Raw genomic sequence first — 24,648 nt, forward strand, 5'->3', positions numbered from 1 at the left:
GACGACTAGCTCAGTTCATTGAATCCGAAGGAGGAATTCAGTGAGGCAGGAGGTAATGACCTAAACAGGCCTGGACCAGGACAATGGAGCCAACACTTCCAAATGGTGTCCGGAGATTTCTCGAATCCCTGCCCTCTGTCGCACTGCCCCCTACCATCGTCCTGGGGCACTGGTTTGGCACCAACACTCGGGGAGGGTCCAACCTGCTTCATCAGCAACGTGGTGTCCTGCGGGATTCTGGGTTTCCTTTGGCTATATCCCATCCCAGAGCTGATCCTGTTCCGATTTTGCAAGCAGTGCTGAGCAGGCAAACCCCTGCCCCTGCCTGGAGCCCTGCTGACTTTGTCTAATTACCTTAGCTGCCCTCTTCTTCTTGAATGTAGCGAGCACATACATAAGCTTTAGCACCATGTAGCTAACTCCTGAAGAAACTTACCTCATTAGATCCCTCTCGTAGTGTCTCCTCTGATGTAACATATGGTCGCCCCCCAGAGGTGAGAAAGCACGTAAGCAATGGAGGAAGCTGCTCCCGTTAGAGCATATGTGACTTTAACGGAATCTCCTACTCAGTTTGTCAGATACGTCCCGCAACTCCATTGTGCAGCTTGTTTTCCCAGAGGCTGCAGACGTCTAGGAAAGCTTTGGGGAAAATGGAGCTGTATCCCTCTTATTTTTAAGAGAGCCTGGAGGAGTGAACGTTTTTCCCCCCATGAACACTGTCTATGCAACTATGCAAGAAAGCCAGGTCTGAGTCTGGCCACAGGACTCAAATGCTGGGTCTGTCCAACTCTGGATAAGCCATAAAAGCAACATGAAAAGTCAGACAGTCCATTAAGGAATGGATACTTACTCTGCAGTAAGTGTGGTCCTTCCAAATGTTGTAGACAGCTATGATCCCTTTGTAGGCACACATGTGCCTCATGCATGTGAAATTGGAATTATTTGACTAGCACGTGTCCTGCTTCTCCTCCTGCTCCCACATAAGGGCATAAAAGGCAGTGTTGCCCTGACCCTACCTCAGTACCCTTGCAATTCAAACCCCTGGCAGGAGAGGACTCCGAAAACAGTGATGGAGGGCAGGTCGTGGGAGCCACGCTGAATACACATCTCAAAGAACCACAGTTCCTGTAGCATAAGGAACCATTCTTCTTCCATTATGTGTCAGTGGGGATCCCACTGCGGACAACAGTCGAGCAGTATCACACCTGGATGGTAGGACTGAGGAGTACCGGCTGCATTGGTCCAACAGTGATGGGGATACTGTTCTCCCAAACCTGACCTCTGACATAGTTCCTAACTCCAAGGTACAGCACTGGACAGAAGTCATTGGGTTACTCTACATCGTCACCCTGCAGATTTCTGACATCAGTACATCCCCGAAGTAGACGACAGATACTAGAGCTCTGGTGGAGTGAGACTGTGTTCAGAGGGAGAGCCACATCAGCTAGTAACACATTGAGAAGCAATGGACCACACAGTGTAATATTCTCAGTGAATGGATGATCTCTAGAATACCTGGCTATGGCTACAAACAGATGGGGAGATAGCTTGAACAGTTTGGTCATGTCAATGTAATAAAGCAAAGCCCTGGACACATCCAGCGTGTATAATTTCTTTTCTCCTAGAACCAGCTGTGGTTTCAGGAAAAAGACAGGCCGGTTTAGATGAAATTCTGCATTTACCTTAAGAATGGACTTCAGGTGAAGTCAATGTACCATCTTGCTCATATGGAATGTCATAGGGTGCATTCAGCTCATAAGAATGGCCAGTGACCAGTGCCAGATGCTTCAGAGGGAAAGAACAGAACAGGGCAATTTTGAGTGATCCACCCAGTTGTTCAGTACCAGCTTTTGGCAGGTGGAGATTTAAGGACTCCCAGGGCAGTTGCGTCCATGACCATCCTGGCTAATAGCCGTTGATGGACCCATCTTCCTTGAATTTATCTAATGCTTTTTTTAATCCAGTTATAATCTTGGCCTTCACAACATCCTCTGGCACCAAGTTCCACAGGCTGACTCAGCGTTGTGTGAAGAAGTGTTACCTTTTGTTTGCTATAAACCTGCTGCCTATTAATTTCATCTGGTGACCCCTGGTTCTTGTGTTATGTGAAGAGATCAATAACACTTCCCTATTCGCTTTCTTCACACGGTTCATGATTTTACAGACCTTGACCATATTCCCCTCCCCCCCCCTTAGTTGTCTCTTTTCCAAGTTGAACAGTTCCAGTCTTGGACAGCTCAGTGGACTTTAATAAAGATGAACTCAAAGCCAACATGTTTTAAGTGCAGTAAATAATTGGGGATCTTCAATATCATGGCTTAAACCAGGTTCAGACCATGCCAGGTGGCCCATATCAAGAACCTCTTCCATTTAGAGGAATGCATCCTCCTGGTAGACATTTGCCTGCTGTGAACCAGGATTTCCTGGACCTGTAGGGAGCAATTCCTATCCATGGTACTGAACCAGCCAAGAGCAGTGCTTTCAGGTGCTGCAACTCCAGGTTTGGATGGAGCATCGGGCTGTAGGGCTGTGAGATCAGATGGAGGTGGCTGGGAGCTGGAGTGGAGGCTGAACTGGCATCCATAATAGGTTTGTCAGACAGAACTGCCTCAGCCAGCACAAGGCTACAAGACTGACGATGGCCCTGTCTTCAGATCCTGACAATCACCACTGGAAGCAACAGAAAGGCATACAGCAGATCTCTGCTCCACTGTAGAGGGAAGGAATCCAATAACAATCCTGGGTTCTGTCCTGCCCTGGAGCAAAAGTTCTTAGATTTGATGCTGTCCTTGATGGCAAACAACTCTATTGGAGACGAGGTGGAGTGGGAGTCCACAATGGCAGGATATCAGTCCTATCACAAATCTGTGCAAGGACTATTCAGGGTTGGTCCGCTCAGGAAATCTGCCAGATTGTCACTGACTCCTGGTGAAGGGCCATCAGAGCTATCCCATTCTGATCGTACCAAAATTTGACAGCCTCCATGCAGAGGGGCAAGGAGTCTGGGCTCCCTTGTTTGCAAATGCAGTGCATGGCTGTCATGTTGGCTGTGACACTTTGCACTATCAAGTTCCAGAGGACAGGCAGGAATGCCACAAAAGTAGTATGATGGCTTTGAGCGCCAGGACATTCATATCTACCTCCCTGTTGTCTAGGGACTAGGCCTCTTGTGTCTGTAGATGGTCCAAATGAGTTCCCCAGCCTGATCCGTGATCAGGGTCTTTGTTGAAGCAAGGACTGAGGAGGACACTCCCTCCAAGCTTCTGTGAGATCCAAACACCAAACCAGCTCTGCAATGACACACAAGGCACTGAAACCTTTTTGTTTATTCATCGTCTTGTTGGGGGAACAAACCGACCTGAGCCAGAGTTGGAGGGACTGCAAAGTCTGGCAAGTGACACCACATGTGTGAATGCCAATATGTAGCCTAATGCTGCAAGTCCGTACTGTCGTATACACTTGTACATCATACCTGCTCCACTCCTATGCCCTTGCATGAAATCTTGGAGCATGCAGGACACCAAGAGACAGAGCTATTCAAACATATCTTATCTCCCACGCGTCAGGTGCATGCACACCTAAAATGGAATCCATGCAGATGCATACTTGAAAGAGAACACCCGTTAAAATATGTTGCCATCCATCATAGTTGGAGAGACACTGTCGAGTCAAAAACCCAAACAGCCCCATGCAATAGTGAGCTGAGTTGACAGAGGCATCAGTATCAAGGGATTTCATAGATTACAGCAGTGGAATGACTGCACCTGGAATACTGCATCCATTTCTGGGCAGGAAGATATTGACAAGCTGGAGGGAATTCAGAGAACAGCAGGAAAAAATAATAAGGGACGGGAGGGACTGGTTAGGACGAACGATTAAAAAGAGTTAGACAGGTGTAGCTTGGCTAAATGACAATACGGGAAAACATGATAGCAGCACACAGATTGAGAGGAGGTGTAACACAAGCATGGAGCAGAATTATTAAGGGTAGCAGAAGCAACTAAAAGGACATAAAAAGGGAAAATCTAGGCTGAATATAAAGAAATAGGCTCTTTTAGACTCTGAAATAGTCTCCTGACGGAAGTAGCAGAAGAACTCTTGTTTGGGGTATTAAAAGTGGCTTGATCAAAAATGTGCCACAAAAAGCATTCTGGCCTTGGCAGAAAGATGGACTCAATCTCCAACTTGCTTGGTAAAGTATATGGCTTGACGGTCAAATGCTCAGGGTGGTGACGTGTCACTGACGACACATGGCACCGCCACCAGTACCAAGGACAAGATGAAGTCACTGCTCCCAGACCTGAAGAACACTATGGATGGCTTCCAGGATCACCAACCTGAACTGAGGGAGCACAGTCAACTCCTGTTGCAGGGTGCTCCATGGACGCCCACTTATCTTCTCCACTCTCCCACAAAATAAACCCAGCCTCCAGAACACTTGTCTTGCCAGCACTGAAGAGAATCAGCAGCATGGTGGTGACCACTTCTGGTTGTAGATTTCTCCATGGTGGTATATCTGCCTTTTAGATGCTGGTAGAAGATGGAGTTGACTTCAATGGCCTTTTGAGAGATACCACAGTGGCCACCCGCCTTGCCCACCCCCTGGAGAACACCATCCAGTGAGAAAGGTGAACTCAGATCTGGAGAGAGATATTAATGACTCGGAATATTTTCTAATTGGTGCTAAATTATTGCTATGCAGAAGACAATCCTAGCAATTTTCTCTGTAGGTAATTACAGCTCTATTACACAAGCACCTTAATTTCTAATCTGAAGTTATTTTAAGCAACAAAAAAAATTTGATTGCAGGATTGTACATCTGTCTAGTTTCTCTACCAGGATTCAATATGATTTTTGTCAAGTCGGCGAGAACTGGAGGATGCCATTCATCCCACAGATTGGACTGGCTCAAATAAAGCAAGCTTTAGAACTAAACACGTACATTCTTGCACGTCTCATAGACACCTTGAATACACTGCCGTCTATGAGCCTTTCAATACTCCTGCAGATGGGCTTTATTCTTGTCTCTTGGGAGTGCATCAGATGGCGAACAAAAGGGGAGACAGTATTGTTCCATACAGACACAGGCAGGGAAATTATAAGAATGGCTTTTTCCCCCCTGCTCAGTGAATTTAGTGCTGGTGAAAGGTGCCGGATCGACAGCCTTGGAGCCTGGACTTCTGTGTTTAGCCACAGACCAGGATCAGACTGGTCAGCTGCTCTGCAGACTTCCCCATGCTGCACAGCCAATGGACCCTGATGATGGGGAGGACTGGAAGGCTTAGTTTATCATCAGTAAATGCTGGTAAATGTCCATTTCACCATGTCCCTCTTCCTCTCCTCCTTGCAGGGAAGAACTGATGACTTCCTCTTCCTTTGATAGCCTGGAGGTTCTCTTAGATTCCTTTGGACTGGTTCAGGGCTGCTCCCAGGACAACGGGGGCTGCAGCAAGAATTTCCGCTGCGTCTCGGACTGCAAACTGGACTCCTCCAAAACTTGTCTTGTCTGCTGTATTTGACAAGAAACATACGGGAGAGCAGCTAACAGCTTCCCATAATGCCTTGAGAGGAAATCAACACGTCACTGAACAAGGTGCTGCTTTTCAGAAGGTTCTGAATAAGCAGGCAAAGAGACTGCATTACAGCTTTACTGTAGCTCTCCACACACACACACACAAACCAACAAAAAAAATTCCCATCGATAATAATAAAAATGTACAGATAGGAAAATGCTGCTGGAGAACTTATTAGAGTTTGATTTAAGGATATTTATTTTGTATATTTTGATATGTGATGCCAAACAACTTGTGTTTCAATGGTTATTTCACTTTCACTTCTTGAATCTCAACATCATCTCTCCTTAAATAACTATGGTCTGACACGCCCTTTATTTTCTGGCAACTGAGAAAATTGAAATGCATGCAAAAAAGGAAAATGCACAAGATGCATGCGGGTTTACACAACTGTGAAAAAAATTTAAAATTAATGTAAACTGAAAAAGTGCTGAAAATAAAAAATAATTTTCATGGATATTTTAAAGAAACAGAATTCTGTCAAGCCTAAGTATGGTCAACTCAAGAAGTACAAAGGTAATTCACTGTCCAGTGGCTCATTGAGTATTTCAGTGCAGAATTTCCCAACCAAGACTGAATACCGTGATTGTTCATGTGACGCTGGTAAATATTTTTCTAGTGCTCATTGTCCAAGTAAGCAATTGCTGGAGTTTCCAGAGGTATCCCAGGGGATGGTGAACGGGCTCCACATACCTGCAACTGGGAGGGAAGGAGAAGGTCCAAGTGATTCTCTTTCACCATTAAGATGGGCCAACCCTGCAAAAAAAAGTTTCAGCACCTCCCAGTACAGTTAATAGCTTTAAATAACTAGGCGGGCTGGGATTTTTGAAGAAACCTATTGGGTGAGTGCTCAACTCCCATGGAATTTTAGTGGATTATGGTCATCATACCCCCATTGGCTCCTGTGAAAACGCCAACCCTAGCAAATACATTAATCAACAAACCATCCTTATTCTTGATTGCTCTTAGCCTTCCAAGCAGCTCGTGCTATCTCACTTGGCAACACACCCATAAGCTCCATGCTCCCACAGACTGCGAGGGCTGCCAAGTGACGTTCTACCCGCCAACATGGCATTTTATACAAGGGAGGGTCAGGGTAAGGCAAAGGCCAAGCTGAGGGCCAGATCCTCTGCCATGCCAGTATTCGGCACTGCTGAGATCAACGGAGCTTCTTCCAGAAGAGCCCACGGCACAATGGAGCACCAAATGGGCATCCTGCTCCATTATATCACTTGCAAAGCTCCTGGTGATTCAGTGGGGCAGGAACAGGGGGGTTGTTTACGTGTGTTGCCGTCCCTGCTCCTGCACTTGTCACTAGTGCAGCTGTGATGCGTTATACAGGACAATGCTCTTGAGTACCAAGAGGAGTCGTCCAGATCGGGTAGCACCTGCTCTGGGCAGCTTGCACAGCAGCGCGTCTCTCCAAGACGGCTGCTGCTGGACACAGGAGAGCATCAAGTGGTGGCACTATGGCCTCGCAGAAGACTTGGGAGGTGCTGCAGGGAAAATGCCAACTTTGGAACACGAGGGGTAGAGGGAGGTGGGGTTAAGGAGGACAGAAAAGCCTGGCTTGGGTACTTAGCAGCAGCTGGAGGGGCACCCCACAGGTTCTAAAGCGGTATCCTCTTCAGTGCTGCCTGGACCATGCTGCACGGGGTTCAATAAGGCTCCTTCCTGGCTGGGTTTTGTTTTTCTTTTGGCTTCAGAAATAAGTAATGGAGGGGACTTCATCTCTCTGTGCATCTCTCACCTTTTAAGTCGTTGTCTTTTTCCCCCTGTTGTTTTGCTGCTTTGTTTTGTTCCCGCTTTCTCTTCCCTTTAGTCTCGCTCTTTCCCTCTTTCATGATCGCTGCCAGCTCCTCGTTGCTCTGTTTTTGTTGCTCTTGACAAGTGTTTCTGTTGCAGTCTTTAGAGCTCACAAAAGAAACGAGGGCTGATCAGAAACAGCTCAGTGTTTGATCAAACTGGATTAACTGTGCTCAAAATGACCTTCTTTTGCTATCAATCACAGCGTTTGGGTGTGAACCTGAAAGTGAGGGCTGCCAGGAAGCAGACAAAGTATGCCAGCTACTGGGCAAGCTGCTGCTTCAAAGCTCTGCCAGTGCACCTCAATTCTGCTCGTCAGCACTCCCTGCAAATCCAGTCTCGACTGCCATTCACGCCTAGGTATAGAGACAATGGCTCAAAAACAGGGCTTGGTGGGAACCCCCAAACTGATTGCACTTGCAAAAAAAATCCTGGTCTCCGCCCCTACGCAATGCCTGGTGCCGTAACCTGCTGTCCCACCTCAATGTACATCTTCTATGCTTGGTTGTTCCAAGGAACCTTTTTTATCTGTAGTAACCTTTGCCTTTTATTCTTTACATCCCTGGCTTCTTCCCTCTCCTACCAGCCCAAGTGTCCGGATGGGCCGAAGGGGTTACAGCATGGCCAGGGGAGTGAGTTCAAGGAACATGCGAGTGATAATGAAGCATCTATTGTAGCCACCCGCAGGGAACCTGGAGGGAAAACTACGGAGGAGGCACCAGACAGTCAGTCTGTTTGCGGGTGGCTAGGAATACTGAGTTGCAGTTGGATAAGCTCTGTGTTAAGCTCTGCAAATAGCTGGTTTAATAAAGAGCCTGGTCAGTTTACTCAGAAGGGAGTCCTCTCAGGCTGTCACCCAGCAAGTGGCACAAGAGCTGAACTGTGTACATACCTCCCAACATTTCAAGTGCTAGCGTGGGACACCATACCACTGAGGTTTGACCCATCCACTCCTCCACAAACGGAGACAAAGGGACAGCTGGGCCAAACCTGAGAGGTGCTGCAACCCCGTGAGCCAGGTCACAATGCCACTGGGTCTGGGGGGGGTCCATTAAATGGGGGGCATGAGCCCCTTCTGCCCCCCCAAGGGGCTCTGACTGTGGGAAATGTTCCACTACAGAACAGGGGGGTTGGTATGGTCAAAGCAGGACAGTCCCGTGAACCCCAGGACTGTTGGGAGGTCTGCGTGTATACACCTACCTCCCCTTAATTTTCCAGTCTGAAGCTTAACACAATGAGTAGTCCAAGTACAAACTATCTCCCCATCACTCTGTTCGGGCTGAAAAGGAAGGCATCCTGTGGGAACTTGCTGAGAGTCATCCACAAAATATACCTTATTTAACCCCCCCCCCCGAAGATGAAGAAAGGATTTGGGGCCTGCTCTCTAGCCTGGAGTAGAAATAGCAGCTCTTCTTTTCCTCCCTGTTTATAAGATGGGTGCCTCATGCAGCAGACAAGTGTTTCTGCCAAAACTCACACTGCCAAAACTCACATTTCAGAAGCTGCCTTGAGGTTTTGGCACAAATTCCCCTGCTGACGTGGGAGCACACGTGGTGAATTAGCATGATTAAAAAAAAAATAGAACCTCGATTTCATGAAAACATTTCAAAATCAATGTCCCGCAATGTCAAAATTTCAATATTTCACGCAAAATAAAAGCATCCGACAGTTCTGAATCTAAAAATGTCTGAGGGGAAATAAAAAAATCTGTTTGATTCAAAATGTCAACATCAGCCCAGAGAAGGATGGACAAGAGGGCCATTTTGAGCTGATTTCTCAGCATGTCAGCAGGCAGGGGGAAGGTGCATTGTCCTGGGTTAGGCACATTTAATGAAACGTAAACGTAACACCCCCCACCCGAATCCACACCAAACCAAGAAAAAACATCCCCTAACACACAGCGGAAGTGCTGAGGGGAAAGGAGGACAACATAAAGGAGATGGTGCTGGGCAGGAAAATGGCTGCTCCTCCTCAGCAGGCTGGGGTAGCAGAGAGAGCGAGAGCCTTTTGCTGTGGTTATGGGAATGTCGGATTTGGCTTCCTGCAGTCACTGTGAGGGAAACAGGGAGACTCGCAGAGCAGGGCTCAGGAGCCCTGTACAGCTACCTGTGGAGGAGGCACCTGGAGGTGCCGGAGCGTGCAAGGGTCCCGAGGAGCCACCAGCCCTCTCCCCTGTGCCATGCATATTGAAGAGCCAGGCCGAGAAGCTGCAGTGGCAGAAACCCCAGCCCCAAATCCCTGTTTCCACCTGACCCCAAAGAGCTGACGATCTACACCAACAATCCATTTTCTCGGCTAATTTAAAATGAGGGTCAGGGAGAAACAGTGACTCGCCAATTCAAACTCATCCCGGTGCGACGTCCCACATACTGAAATGCAATCCAAGGGACTCCACGTGGGCCTGACCCAACATCCACTGAAGTTAACAGAGTCTTTCCATTGGCCTGTGATCTCTGAGTGCTGTACCCTGGGCCAAAGACAACAGGTAAGAAGGACCCAGCATCCCAAGTGCTGAAGCCCCCTCCTTGGCCCAGAGATCACATCACCAGCCAGTGGGAAGGCAGGAATGCAGCGTGCTGTGATTTCGGGAGTAGTGGCTGCACCTCAGCTAGCACCAGGAAGGGAGAGGAAAGAGTGACATGAGAAAACATTTGGAAGACCAGCTTCAAGTGGGGTTCAATAGATCCAGCAATTTCCCACCGGCCTGATGGTGCGCTCAGCTCCAATTAGATCAGCCTTTGTATTCCTTCTAAGGCCTCTGCCTCTCCCGTGCTGTTTCTACTTGAGCCAACCTTTTGCTATCTGTGGCTTGGCTTTTTGCTTCACTTCTTTTTCTCCCTCCATCCCCCTGCTATCCTTCCCAGCCAGCTCTTTATTAAAAATGCTAACGCAGACACTTTCTCCCTGGGATGCCTGTGGATCTGAAAGGAGAACTGGGGGGAGGGGAGGAACGGAAGGGCAGAGAGAGGAGGAGGCGGCAGCCGGGCGGTTTGGTGCACAGCGGATGTGAAAGTCGGAGAAGCTTTTCATCTGGTTGTCCTTCAATCTCACAAAGCCGAAGCGCGCAGCGGGGGATGGAAAGAGGCAGATTTAAAAAAAAAAAAAAAAAGAATTTTAGCAGGGAAAGTGCTGCTCTTGTAACTTCATCCAGATGCCTGTGTCCCCAGCCCCTCTTCCGTTTGCAGCCTTGCCAGGCCTTCGCTTGGTTTGGAAGTTGTGTGTTGGGATGTGGGAGGAAGAGAGGGGGCAGCGGCGATGTGGACGGAAGAAAGGAAGGAGAAAGAGGACAGGGAAAAGAGGGGGAAAGGGGAGGAATAACAGGGGAGGACGCAGGGAGGGGCACGCGTGCATCTTGTTATGCCAGTTAAGTCATTGAAACTGAGCACTGGGAGTGCTGCAGAGCCTCAGGAGGCAGGGGAGTGAGGGTGCAGGTATTGGGGCCAGGGAGTTCAAAAGGATGGGCTTATTCTGGGAAGTCTGTGGCTTTTCTCCAACCTCGTGGCTTCCTGCCTCTCCAATCCTCACTTGGCTCAGGTCTGTCCTTAGCCAGCACCCCCTCCCAATCCCCATCCACATCACCCAAGGGAATTATTCATCCAGGGAACAGGAGTCTCCCAGAGGTGACGCTCAGGCAACTCAGGGTGTTCCTGGCAGGACAGCGATGGGAATTGGCTTCACTAGCTAATTGCCTCCCCCTACCAAACAGCTGCGCCAGTCACTCACGCTCACAGCCCTGTGGCTGCTGTTTCGCTGCTCTGGAAGTGGTTCTAGCTGCTGTCCTGGCTCTCAGGGCCAGCCTGTGATAAATGAGGTCTGCACATAAAGATCTGCAGAGAGAGCCTGGGCTAGCCCGGGCACAGCGTCAAAGACACACACCAGCGGGGCCCTTCCCAAAAAGAGGACAGGATCGCTGGGCCAGGCATTAGATGCTTCCTGTTGAGGAACGACGGCTGTGACTCTTCTGGCTGCTCCTGCAACCCCCAGCAGTGCAATCCCTCCAGCGCCCAGTGCGCTTCCTCTCCAGAACAACAAGGCAAGGCTCAGCAAACTGCAGTACAAACTCAGAGATACCTCCCTTTTCTGCTCCTGCAGCCAGCGCCATATATTATGCCTGCCAGCCTCGCCCAGCGCTGGTGCAGATGTTGTCTGCTGTGCCTCCTGGCCAGGTACTGAAAGCACAAGCTGTGCCCATCTGCTTTACACAGCTCATACACCAAATGACACTTGCCCGCCTCCCCAGGACTGGTTGCTGACATCTACAGCACTGGTCTGTCTTGCCCAAACACCACAGTCCTCCTTGCCAACCTGCCTTGCTTAGCATTGACAAACAACACTCCTGGTCCTGGGGAAGTTACTCTCCAGTAATTCTGTTTGTTATAGTCCTCTCTCCTTCCGTCCTGCACAGCCACAAGAATTATAGCCAGCTGTGTGGCTCAGCCTACGAGAGCACAGAGGAGAACTCTCTCTCAATCAAGTCTAGTATACAAGCGCCAATCCACCCATTTCCTTTCCAATCAGAGATTTCCAGAGCAAAGTAACAGATATTAAGATTAGAGGGGAAAAGTCCAAGCAGCACTCCCCGAGGAGAAAGACAGATGCAGAATGGGACAGGAGAGGACAATGACAAAAAGAATTACCAGTCTGTCACTTTTCCTTCTTGTACGTTCCTCTTCTCCTGTGCTACCTAGCAATAGATATTACAAACCGTGGCTGTCACAAGCAATGAGCCAGCCTTATTTTAATCAGGGTGCTTGGAGCACCAGCAGTCAACAAATGTCAGCAGACAAGGACAGAGCCAACTAGTAGCATCATGTGAAAATGTGAGATGACCAGGTAGCCCCTTGAGGAAAGAGATGCTGCCATGCAGCATACCAATTAATAATTTGGATGTAACCAGGTTAAAAGGCAAAAGTCTTCAATTCACTGTGGTTTTGATGACCTTCTGTCCCCGTTGCAGCCTTCAAAGCAAATGAACTGTTGACTTTTCTAAAGCTACCGGTGGGGAGAGACACAGTGGGAGAACTTGATAGCCAGAGAGAGAGGCACTTTCTCAGTGGAAGTAAGACGGAGTGAGAGCCCACGACATCACAACTCAACCTAGACAAAGCAACACGTTACAAATTCATTCCTGGAATAAAAACTCAGGGAGAGCTGAGGAACTGGCCTGTCTTAAAAAAGACAAACATTATTGTAGGTTAGGAGAGAGAATCAGTGAATTGAGGTTCCTCTACATTAGAGAAGGGGGAGAGGGAAATAATTCCCTTCCCTAATCCCACAAGAATGCAAGTGTTCCCAGAGTGCTGGGCTCAAAGGCTCATGAGCCGGAACAGGGGAGCTTTACTGATTGGTTGAAGGCAAACCATTCCATAGGTTAGTCCACTTACCAGAACAACATAGGGGTGTGAGACTCCGCCACCTGCCAGAGACCAGAGTAACCTGCCATATTAAGCTACACGTGTGGAAGCCTCACTTTGCACTAGTGGAGCGTCTCTACATTAGTGAAGTTACAATGGTACACATTTATTAGAATGCAGACAAACCCAAAGCCATTCAGGTATTTCAAATCTACTTCGATCTATACACGGATGCCACTGGGGAAAAAATACAGAACCCAGCTGTCAGGTGAGACCATTAGCCATTATGTTGCAGACCTACATAATAAATCGGAAGGTGTGTGAATGTGAACAGTTAATAGATGGGCTAATTAGACCCAGATTTATTTGTGGTAGACCTTAGAACTAAATTGAACCAAAGTTATTGCATGAAGATGACTTGACTTGCAAGGAGCAGAACTAATGAAAACTGTGCTTTCCAAATGAAAGTGTTGACACACAGTGGAAGAACTGAAGTGCATCTAATTAAAAATGCATATCAAGACATAAAGACAGATTGCAAGGATAAATAAACAGCAGAAACCAGATGTGTGCTTAGGTTGAAGAACAAGGTGCAAAAGCAGATCAAAATGGTTGTGCAGTTTACAGTATCCGCTCAACATGATGAAAGAGATATTCTTTAAAAGAACTTGATCGTGTTAAGGAGATTGGGGCAGCATTAATGGTATACACCTCACATTGATATGGATCCCAGTGTGGCACCAAAAAATGCATGCTACACTTAATATCCCATTGCCACTGAGCAATAAAGTTCAAAGCTGAACTTCATCAGATGGTAAAATTAGATGAGACTATAGACAAATTAGTGAGTCAATGCTATGGTCATCACAATAAAAAAAAATCAAACCCATTAGACATATATAAATCCAAAAGATTCGACTAGGGTTCAGACACAAGCACTGCCCTATGAGAATGATTGAGGAGGTCAAATCTAGACTTCAAAATGCGAGATTATTTTCAGTTTGGGATGCAAGATAAGGGATCTAGCAAGCCCCATTGAGTACAGAAAGTTCAAAATCCTGTATCTTTAACATCCCTTTTGGTAGCTATGTATCAAAGCACCGTGGTCCCAGATCTGCGAAGATCTGTATGGAGTGGAGGCAATTGTGGACTATCAGCTGATTTGGGGCAAAAGTGAGCAACAGCACAATGATAGCCTGTATTTCTGCAGAGCACATAAAAGAAAAGCACTTAATCTGAAAAGCAACGAATGCCAGATCAGGTTGAATGAGATTAGAAACATAGGCCAGATATTCAGTGAAAAAGGAGTTCCGTTGAACCCAAGAAAAGTGGAGGCAGTTGTACAAATGGACAGACCCAAAAATGAGTCCCTGCAGAGAGATTTCAGGGGCATGTTAACATCCCTCAGCAAATTCATCCCCAAATTGTCACATGTAGTTGTGAGAGGAGCACTTATTGATTATATGTATTCTGATAGCACCAAGGAGTCCCAGTCGCAGACACCACGCTGCTATGCACTGTACAGATACAGAACAAAAAGCTGGCCCTTGCCTCCAAGAACTTGTCACACAAGTAAGGCTGCTTGAAGACAGTATAGTAGCAATGGCATGATTTGCAAGAGAAACTTTTGGGGAATTACTTTTTAAATGGAAACTCCTGTATGTCAAGCTAACAAGACCTGGAGATCTCAGTCAACACAAGTTCACATGTTGGAAGCTGTCTTTCTGAAAGATGATCCCATAGTAGAACATGCCTCCAAAAACACAACAGAGCCATGCTCAGCTTGAAAAAAAATGCTGAGGGTTGTGAGATGTTTCATGTTCATTGGATGAGGTAGAAACTGGCCAGAAAGCACTCCAAGTCTTATTACAAGAACTACTTAGCAAGACAGCACCTAGACTTCTGAAACGATCATGAAACTGCAAAAGTACCTATTAAATGTGAAACAGACTTGTAACCTCTTAGAAAGGTCATGCTTTCAAGAGCCCCTATAAACTATGAATGCCAGGACCTGCAGGAAGAAGAGTTTGAATTAAATACCATGCAACTACCAACATCCAAATAAAATTTGATGAGTTCAAGGAAAACACAAAATGACACCAGTCTTACAACAGCTTCAGAGAGTAATTCTATAGCTGGATATAGAGGATAGCTGATGGAAAGAGTACAGATACTTCCAAGTATACATCTTATTGGGATTTAGAGATGAGTGGAGGGATTTTCAGATTCACCTAACTGATTTAGGGGTACAAATCCCATTGAAGTCAAAGGGAAATGTTGGGATTCTGCACAAAGGGTACAATGCCATAATATCACACAGTATGATGTTGGAAATGCTAAGCATAATCTACCGTGCCCTTTTAGGTATTGAGAGGCGTAAGAACTGAGCCCAAGAGGTCCTACTGTGGCCAGGCATGAATGCTGCCATTAAAAGGGATCCAAGTGTGAAATCTGCAAGAAATGCAAGAAGCAGAATGCAAACAAACCACTGAAGCCAGATTCCCGATGGCCATGGGGCTAGGGATGGTACAGATCTATGTGAATTAAACAGGATAGAGTCCCTCTCACTAGCAGACTACTCGTCCTTTTTAAAAAATTGAGCTGTTGCACAACACATTGAGTAGGCATATAACACCACCTTATAAAGTGCAGTTTGCTCACCATGGGATTCCCGGAGCACCCATGGGAAAAAATTATAGTGGGTGCTCAGCATCCACTTATGGGTCCCCCCCTTTCCTCTCCCCAAGTGCCTCCTGCCACTTGCGGGCCCCGCCGATCAGCTCCTTGCCTTCCCCCCCACAGTGCCTTCTGCCCGCCGAGGATTAGCTGTTCAGCAGTGTGCAAGAGGTGCTGGGGAGGAGGGAAAGAAGCGAGGCAGGAAGTGGCAAAGCAAGGCGACGTCAGAGGGGACTTTCCCCAGCTGCCAGAGATTAGAAGGGGCAGGACCAGCTCCTTCTGGCTGCTGGGACACTGCTCTGCAGTGTGGTGGGCTGGCGGCTGCCTGAGAGAGCCTGGCTGGGGAGGCAGCTTCCGCTCCCTGCCTGGGCTCAGGTGCCAGGGACGAGTGAGTCAGAAACCCCCTCTCCCCACAGCATGTTTCCAGCTCGCTCAGCCGAGGTCCCTGACAGCTGAGCCCAGACTGGGAGGGTCCAGCATTAGAAGCAGCTCCTTCTCGCTCTCTGCCCGGGCTCCCTCCCACCAGGGAGGGCAGCGGAATGTGCCAAGGGGGCCAGGTGCAGCAGGAGGACAGAGGAGTGGGTAACAAGGAGCGGGCAGAGCACGGTGGCCCTGGGCTGATTGGGGGTTTGCCAAGGGGGACACATGACCTGCCTTTTTGATCATTTCCCCCCCACCCCAGTATGGGGAGGCACCAGTTGACTATGGGGCGCTCTTGGGGGAAGGGACAGAATGGGGGCAGGAAGAGGCAGAGTGGGAGCAGGAAGAGGCGGGGTTGGGGTGAGACTTGGGGGAAGGGGATGGAGTGGTGGCAGGGCCTGAGACAGAGTGGGAATCAAGCACCCTGTGGAAAATCAAGAAGTTGGTGCCTATTTTCAGATGGGTTCGCTATGCATAACCGACCACTCAGCAATTCTCTTTGATGCATTAGTTCAAGCACACCATGTCAAACCGTTCGCATGTATGGGGTAGACGACAGTGAAAACAGCAAAACACTTGGCAAATAAAAAAAAACCTTGGGAATTCAAAGCATCCACAGTTAGCACCGTTGCAACACTCCTCACAATACTTATTAGTATCACCCGTTCAGAGAGTGATGGATAGAAGGCTCTTCTGGGTGTTCCAGGGAGATGGAGCTAAATTTCAGGAACAACTTTTAGTCCCCAATGAGAGGAGCTGATTTTGAGCACATTTCAGTTCAGTGCCTCAGAGAGGAAAGTCTGGTAGGGAGGATGAAATTTGCCTGCTGGCTCTCAGTAGAATTCTCTCCTCTCCAAGGACAGAGCTCCAAACTGGCTTTGGGGTCTCTACCACAATGGATTTTTCCTTTCTACCCTTCCTCTTTCCCCCCCATCATCCATATTTTTATCCAGTTACCAGATTTCTTCATCTTTTCTTTCCTCTTATGTACAGCAGCGGTTAAGGCAAGAAGAGGTTAGTGAAACGACAGAAATAGAATTGAGAATGGGAGCTTGAGGTTGCAGTCCTACTTCCAGGCCAGAAGACAAAAGAAAAAAGAGAAAGGAAACAGATGTTTTATACACATGCCTGGCACATGCCCTGATGGACTGATCATTTGGCTCTTTGCTTCTGATAAGTGGAGCCATCACATGGTTGGTCATTGCTGTTGCTGGACAGATTGTGAGAAGAAAGTTGGATGGCAATAGACTTTTATCAATCTGGTACAGAATCTTGCTAAGTCCCACACCTCATATACAAGTCACTGGACATACTGGCATGGAGGATGTCTACCACCAATGCCTAGGTGTTTTTCAATGGCTCGCATGCTGAAGCTGGGCGTATGGGAGAGCTCAGGAGTTTTGACTGATGTGTTAAGGATGAAATTTTAAGAATGGGTCCTTGCCAGAAGGTTGTCTCCTTGGTATGAGTGGATGGGAAGCTGACACCTTGAGTAATTACGGTGCCTCACCTGGAAGAGTGGCTGACCATGTGCTGCATTTGCACCACTAGATCTCAGCACAATCTAAACCATGGTCACGTACCCAGCAAAGAACAAGCTCCCCGTTAGGAGGGTCTGGAGTGAATCCCTTCCTATTCTCCATGTTAAACACCGCATCTCTATTTAGCCACACTCCCGTCCCCATGCTCCTGCAGCTGCTCTGTTTTCAGTTTAATTGCTAAATTGGGTTTTAAAACTGAAGAATCAGAGACGAGTTTGGAGATAGCTTCTGCAGCCCTCTCCCTGGGCCCCAGTTCAAAGGAATCTCTGTTCAGGGCCAGGGAAGAGAACAGCAGACTTAATATGCTCTCTCTGCAATCCTCTGGCACAGAACAGCACAGCAGGGGTTGCTGGGAAACGAAGTCTTTGATGATCTTCTCTTCCTGCTGTGAAGACTAATGACTTTAAAGAAGGCACCCTGCCAAGGATGGGGCTTCCATGGAAAATCTTACAGCAGTGTAATTAGACAAGACGAGGAAAGTTTTGCTAACTTACCAAAAAAAAAAAAAAAAAAAAAAACCACAACCCAGAATGCCCCTCCCCTAAAAAAAACCTCAACTACCCTTCTAGGGCAAAAAATTATTAAAGAGGGTCTGCAGCAGAGCTGCCAAGGAGAAATTCCTGCGAGTCTGGTGCAGCCAGCCTTTCCGAGCTTTGCGCTCTGCATTTCCAACAGCTGGGTGCAATGTCCCGGTGCAATGTCCCTGCAGACAGGAGACTGGACTCAGGAAACCAGGCTTCTCTTCCTGGCTCTGCCACTACCTTGCTGCATGACCTTGGGCAAGTCACTTCACCTCTTTCTGCTTCTGTTTTCCCTCCCACCCTTTGTCCACTTGGTCTATTTTGGAAGGTCTGCCAGGCAGGACTATCTCTAATTATGTGTCTGCACCATGTCTACCACAACGGGGCTACTGGACCACAAGTAATTAATAATGTCATGAAAAGTTCTCAGTCCCTCCTCTTTATGCTGCCCCATGCTTAAAATGATGGATGTTAAATTCAGGACCAATTAAGGGAGATTACAAAGTCCGCCTGGGAATTTACTGCTGCCCTCAGAAGAAGGGCGTAGAAGCAAACACTGGCAACATATTAAGAAGAGCGGGCAAAATGTTATGACTAATTATGTTTGTGGGTATTGCATGCACACACTCAGCTTTAGGGCAATCAGCTTTCATGCCTCGTTACTGCTTCTCTTACCCCTTGGTGGACATAGAGAACCATTGATCACTGGTGTCTTTATAACAACCTTTTTCATATTTGAAGATTTATCATGCTCCCCTTCACCCATCTCTTCTCTACACTAAACATGCCCAATTCCTTCCACATTGCCTCACAGGGCATGTTTTCTAAACTTCTTCTCAGATTAGAGATTTAGAGCTCATTGTTCTGGGTGCAGAGCCGAGCTATTGGACTGATATCCGCACTTGCATTTCCAGAGAAGAGAAGGGGCCCTTGAATTCTGGAAGAGGAGTGACTCCGCCAGCCCTTGTCTCACCCAAAGGGAAGCAGGAAGTTCAGTGCCCTTGTCCCACCATGTTCCCCTTTTTTACCCACTCCCTTTCTTTGTGGCCCTCTGGAGGGCCCTATGGAACTCCCTCTGGGGCCTGTCAGAACGGCAGTGCTCCTATATAAGTAGGATGAGTGTCGTGAGGAGATCCTGGCTCCTTCCTGACACACACACAGCACTATCAGTCCTTAAGCCAACCTAGGGAGGGAAGGGAACAGAGAACCACACTGAAAACTGAACCCTGTCTCTCACTTAAAGAGGTGTCTCATCAGCACGAGCCCCTGGCATAGTATCTGGATTATGCACCTGGGAACAAAGATAACTTGAGTCAAACAAGGTGGGAACTGGGCCAAACTTTGGAAATGGAAAATTGTAACCTAGCTGGAGATGGTTAGATTCAAGCTTCTTCGTACCCAAAATGAGCCTGTAACATTCAGCCCCTAGCTACCCAACCTGCAGTAATTCCGTTTGCCTCAGGCTCTTTCAAACAGAAACCAAGCCAGTTTGCTTTGGTTCTGACTCCATCATATTCATATCGCTTGGTTCTAGATTTGTTTGGGTTCTCTGAGGAGAACGCTGGGATTCCTGCCTGGCTTTGAGCTCCAGGATCCTTTCACCTGGGCCCCATGCAACTGGCCCCTTCGTCACCTGCAGCACCTCTGTGAGAATAAAAAGCAGCAGCATGATGGGGAGAGGGAAGGGAAATCCCAGCCAGACAGTTCCAGAAGGAGGGGATGTGAAGGTAATGGTGTCTTACCGGGACAGCGACAAGCCACAGCGAGGAAGCAGGAGAAGGGGGGCTAATGGGAGGATAATCACATTTGCAGGCGGAACGACAATGACAAGGTCTGAGCATGGCGAGTGCAATCCACAGGAGAGGAGGAGGGGAAGGGATGACAGAACAGATAGCGTCTTTGGCAGACCCTGCCCAGAGGCTTTGTGAGCAGCTACGGAACCCTGAGGACTTGTCCACGGCTCCAAGGGGGGTGGATAAGTAGGTGCAATGAGGTGGAAGTGAGCCAAGAGGAATGCAAGGTGAAACCTAGCCAGCTGGTAATGACAGGTGGAGCATTTCATCCCTGCTACATTGCTAATCTGAATCCCATCCAGCTCAGTAATGGTCCAAAATCGCTGTCCTCAAAGGGCTGCTTGGTGGCCCACACGGGATTGGTTTGGTGGCCCTAGCCCAGTTCCCCAGTCTGTGCGTCTCAAATGTCATGGCTGCAACGGACGTTATCAGGTCTCCTCCCTGGCAGCCCCCTTGGAGCAGCACAAAGCAGGAAGTCTCAAGCGGCGGCTGGAGAGCAGAACTCAGTGGGAGGTAGCAGTGGGATTCCTGCCTGACAGGACATCCAGTCCCAGGTATGTCATTACAGGGAGGCTGTAAGGGGTGCAGTGTCCCCTCATAACTGTCAGCCTGACCAGGCTCCCAGCCCTGAGCAATAAGAACCTGCTCCTCAGGTCTCCTGGCACTTCTCCACAGCTTGCAGATGTCTCCTGTCTGTCTCTCTCATCAGCACCCAGCTCTGACCAGCAGACTTGGCCCTACCCAACATCCCCGTGAGCCAGAACATGGATCAAGAAATCCCTAAGCAGGAAAAGGGACAAGACAGTTGCGGGGAGCTCGATGAGAGGGGAAGGTGTGAGGGGAATGGATGGCACAGAGGGACTTCAATTGGAGAAAGGTGTAAGGAGACACTTCCTGAAGATGTAAGTTGCATTGAAGAGACACACACAGTTAGGCGGAGGAGGGGAAAAAGGAAAGAGCCACAATGGTAGGGGGAAGGAGGAGGGATGGGAGAGCTCTCACAGGAAGGAGAGTGGAAAACCCAAAGGGAGGCAATTCACATGGAGAGTGTGTGTTATCGGGGGGAGCTGCAGACAGGAAGAGGGAGAAGGAGGAAGAGGTGGAGAAGAATTAGTAGGGGAAGAAGTGGGTGGCAACCTGGGCAGTAGTGACCATGGTTGAGTTCAGGATCCTCACAAAAGGAAGAAAGGAAAGTAGCAAAATACAGACCCGGGACTTCAGAAAAGCAAACTTTGACTCCCTTAGGGAACTGATGGGCAGGATCCCCTGGGACGCTAATATGAAGGGGAAAGGAGTCCAGGAGAGCTGGCTGTATTTTAAAGAAGCTTTACTGAGGGCACAGGAACAAACCATCCCGACGTGCAGAAAGAATAGCAAATATGGCAGGGCGACCAGCTTGGCTTAACAGTGAAATCTTCAATGAGCTTAAAACACAAAAAGGAAGCTTACAAGAAATGGAAACGTGGTCAGATGACAAGTGAGGGGTATAAAAATATTGCTCGAGCACTCGGGGTGTAATCAGGAAGGCCAAAACACAACTGGAGTTGCAGCTAGCAAGGGATGTGAAGGGTAACAAAAAGGGTTTCTACGGGTATGTTAGCAACAAGAAAAAGGTCAGGGAAAGTGTGGGACCCTTAATGAATTGGGGAGGCAACCTAGTGACAGATGATGTGGAAAAAGCTGAAGTACTCTATGATGGTGCACCCCATAAGGCTTTTATGGAAATATGTTTATAAATGTATATATGACATAACTGGAATATGTTTTATGCTACATATGCCATGTAACATATCTATGTAATGGTTATGATCTACTGAATATATTCATCCTATTTATATGCATGTGTCATTGTATTCGAAGTTATGAATATTGGCTGTATACTTCTTTGATTTTAAATAACCTTAGTAAAGTATGATTAGTAAAGCATTTGGTCAGCTTCTTTAGAAAGGAATTTGCAAGTTAAGTGCCCAGTCAAGAAGCACTTAATGCACAATGGATCTTGGAAGGCTCCAATCCACATAAGAAGTCTGCATGAGGATGTTCAAGGTAGCATGTGGACAATGGCTGCTGCCTGTAAAAACTGAGTCATGCATGGACATGTGACTTGCCCGTGTGACTCCAAAACTCCATCTTGGAGCTGGACTTTGCATAGGAGAGAGGAGGGGGTCTCCACTCACAAAAGAAAGTCTATTTAAACCCCTGGGAGACCCCACCCTTCAGCTGACTCAAGAGCTATCCTTGGGGGTGGAGAGGCTATCTGAAAGAAACTGGAACAAAGGACAGTAACTACAGGGGATGTGAGTGACAGCTGGACCCAGACTAGAAAGAGACTAGTCTGTAAAAGGAAACTTAACAGAATTCCTCTGAGGGTGAGGTTTTACCTGTATTCTGTTTTCTGAGACAGACTTGCATGTTCTATTTTATTTTGCTTGGTAATTCACTTTGTTCTGTCTGCTATTGGAACCACTTAAATACTACTTTCCATATTTAATAAAATCACTTTTTACTTAATTAACCCAGAGTATGTATTAATACCTATGGGGGCAAACAGCTGTGCATCTCTCTCTATCAGTGTTATAGAGGGCAAATAATTTATGAGTTTATCCTGTATAAACTTTATATAGGGTAAAATGGATTTACTTGGGTTTGGACCCCATTGGGAGTTGGGCATCTGAGTGTTAAAGACAGGAACACTTCTTAAGCTCCTTTCAATTTAAGCCTACAGCTGTTAGGGGATGTGGTTCAAACCTGGGTCTGGGTTTGTAGCAGGCTACCAGGTCTGACTCAACCCAGGCAGGGCACTGAAGTCCTAACCTGGGAGGGAGGGAAAGCAAGGGCAGAAGTAGTCTTGGCACATCAGTTGGCAGCCCCAAAGAGGTTTCTGTGATCCAACCCATCACATACTCAATGCCTTTTTTTGCCTTGGTCTTCACAAACGAGGTCAGCTCCCACACTGCTATCCTGGGCAACACAATATGGGGAGGAGATGAGCAGGTTAAGGACTATGGTGAAACAGGTTAAGGACTATTTAGAAAAGCTGGACATGCACAAGTCCCCGAGTCCAGATCTAATGCATCAGAGGGTGCTGAGGGAACCGGCTGATGTGATTGCAGAGCCATTGGCCATTACCTTTGAAAACTTGTGGCAATCGGGGGAGGTCCCAGACGATTGGTAAAAGGCAAATTTAGTGCCCATCTTTAAAAAAGAGAAGGAGAACCTGGGGAACTACAGTCTGGTCAGCCTCACCTCAGTCCCTGGAAAAATCATTCAACAGGTCCTCAAGTAAACCATTTTGAAGCACTTAGAGGAGAGGAAGGTGATCAGGAACAGTCAACCTGAATTCACCAAGGGCAAGTCATTCCTGACCATCATGATTGCCTTCTATAATGAGATAACTAGCTCTGAGGATTTCAGGAAAGCAGTGGATGTGATATATCTTGACTTTAGCAAAGATTTTGATACAGTCTCCCACAGTATTCTTGCCAGCAAGTTAAAAAAGCATGGATTGGATGAATGGACTACAAGGTGGACAGAAAGCAGGCTAGATTGTCGGGCTCAACAGGTAGTGATCAACGGCTCAATGTCTAGTTGACAGCCAGTATCAAGCAGAGTACCCAGGAGTCGGTCCTGGGGCCAGTTTTGTTCAACATCTTTATTAATGATCTGGATGATGGGATAGATTGCACCCCCAGCAAGTTCGCGGATGACACTAAGCTGCAGGGAGAGGTAGATACGCTGGAGGGTAGGGCTGGATCCAGAGTGACCTAGACAAATTGGAGGATTGGGCCAAAAGAAATCAGATTAGTTTCAATAAGAACAAGTGCACAGTCCTGCACTTCGGACGGAAGAATCCCATGCACCACTACAGGCAGGGAACTGACTAGCCAAGCAGCAGTTCTGCAGAAAAGGACCTGGGGATTTCAGTGGATGAGAAACTGGATACGAGTCAGTAGTGTGCCCTTGCTGCCAAGAAGGCCAATGGCATATTGGGCTGCATTAGAAGGAGGATTGTCAGCAGATCGAGGGAAGTGATTATTCCCCTCTATTCGGCACTGGTGAGGCCACATCTGGAGTATTGTGTCCAGTTTTGGGCCCCCAACTACAGAAAGGATGTGGACAAACTGGAGAGAGTCCAGGGGAGGGCAACGGAAGTGATCGGGGGCTGGGGCACAGGACTTAAAGAAGAGGCCAAGGGAACTGGGCTTGTTTAGTCTGCAGAAGAGAAGAGTGAGGGGAGATTTGACAGCAGCCTTCAACTACCTGAAAGGGGGGTTCCAAAGAGAATGGAGCTCGACTGTTTTCAGTGGTGGCAGATGACAGACAAAGGAGCAATGGTCTCAAGTTGCAGTGGGGGAGGTCTAGGTTGGATATTAGGAAACACTAAGTCACAGGAGTGTGGTGAAGCACTGGAATGGGTTATCTAGGGAGCTGGTGAAATCTCCATCCTTAGAGGTTTTTGAGACCTGGCTTGACAAAGCCCTTGCTGGGATGATTTAGTTGGTGTTGATCCTGCTTTGAGCAGGGGATTGGACTAGATGACCTCCTGAGGTCTCTTCCAACCCTAATCTTCTATGATTCTAAGAGAAGATACCAAGTGGGTCAGGGTCAATGCTGGGATTGCAGGGCTGGAGAGAAGAATGTGGACGTGTCAGAGTGTCAGGCAGCTGGCTGAGCAGTAAGCGGGGGGGGTGGGGGGCGGGAGAGAAGTGGGCTCCGATGTTAGCAGACATTCCTGGCACTGAACTGTTACCGAGTCCTCTGCCCACTCCGGGCACTTTCACAAGCCATCATTCCCAGCAGATTTTGCTCTCTATCTGTTTTGATACTCACTTCCCAGGTTTCTTATCTCACCCTGTCCGAGTCTGAGATTTGCTCTGAGACCATGGGATTTTTCAGGGAGTTCCTGAAGTCAGAAACACTTCTGAAAGGGAATGCAGATTTTTTGCGTGGTGGTGGGAAATTCT

General features: G+C 47.8%; 1 protein-coding gene across 5 annotated transcripts in view; it reads right to left on the bottom strand.

Annotated features, from left to right (window-relative positions):
- The window catches only part of ASTN1 (astrotactin 1), a 193,926-nt gene that overhangs the window by 54,987 nt on the left and 114,291 nt on the right, over positions 1 to 24,648 (bottom strand). The gene's annotated exons all lie outside the window — the stretch shown is intronic.

This window comes from Dermochelys coriacea, chromosome 8 (assembly GCF_009764565.3).
Source record: "Dermochelys coriacea isolate rDerCor1 chromosome 8, rDerCor1.pri.v4, whole genome shotgun sequence".
Taxonomy (NCBI): Eukaryota; Metazoa; Chordata; order Testudines; family Dermochelyidae; genus Dermochelys; species Dermochelys coriacea.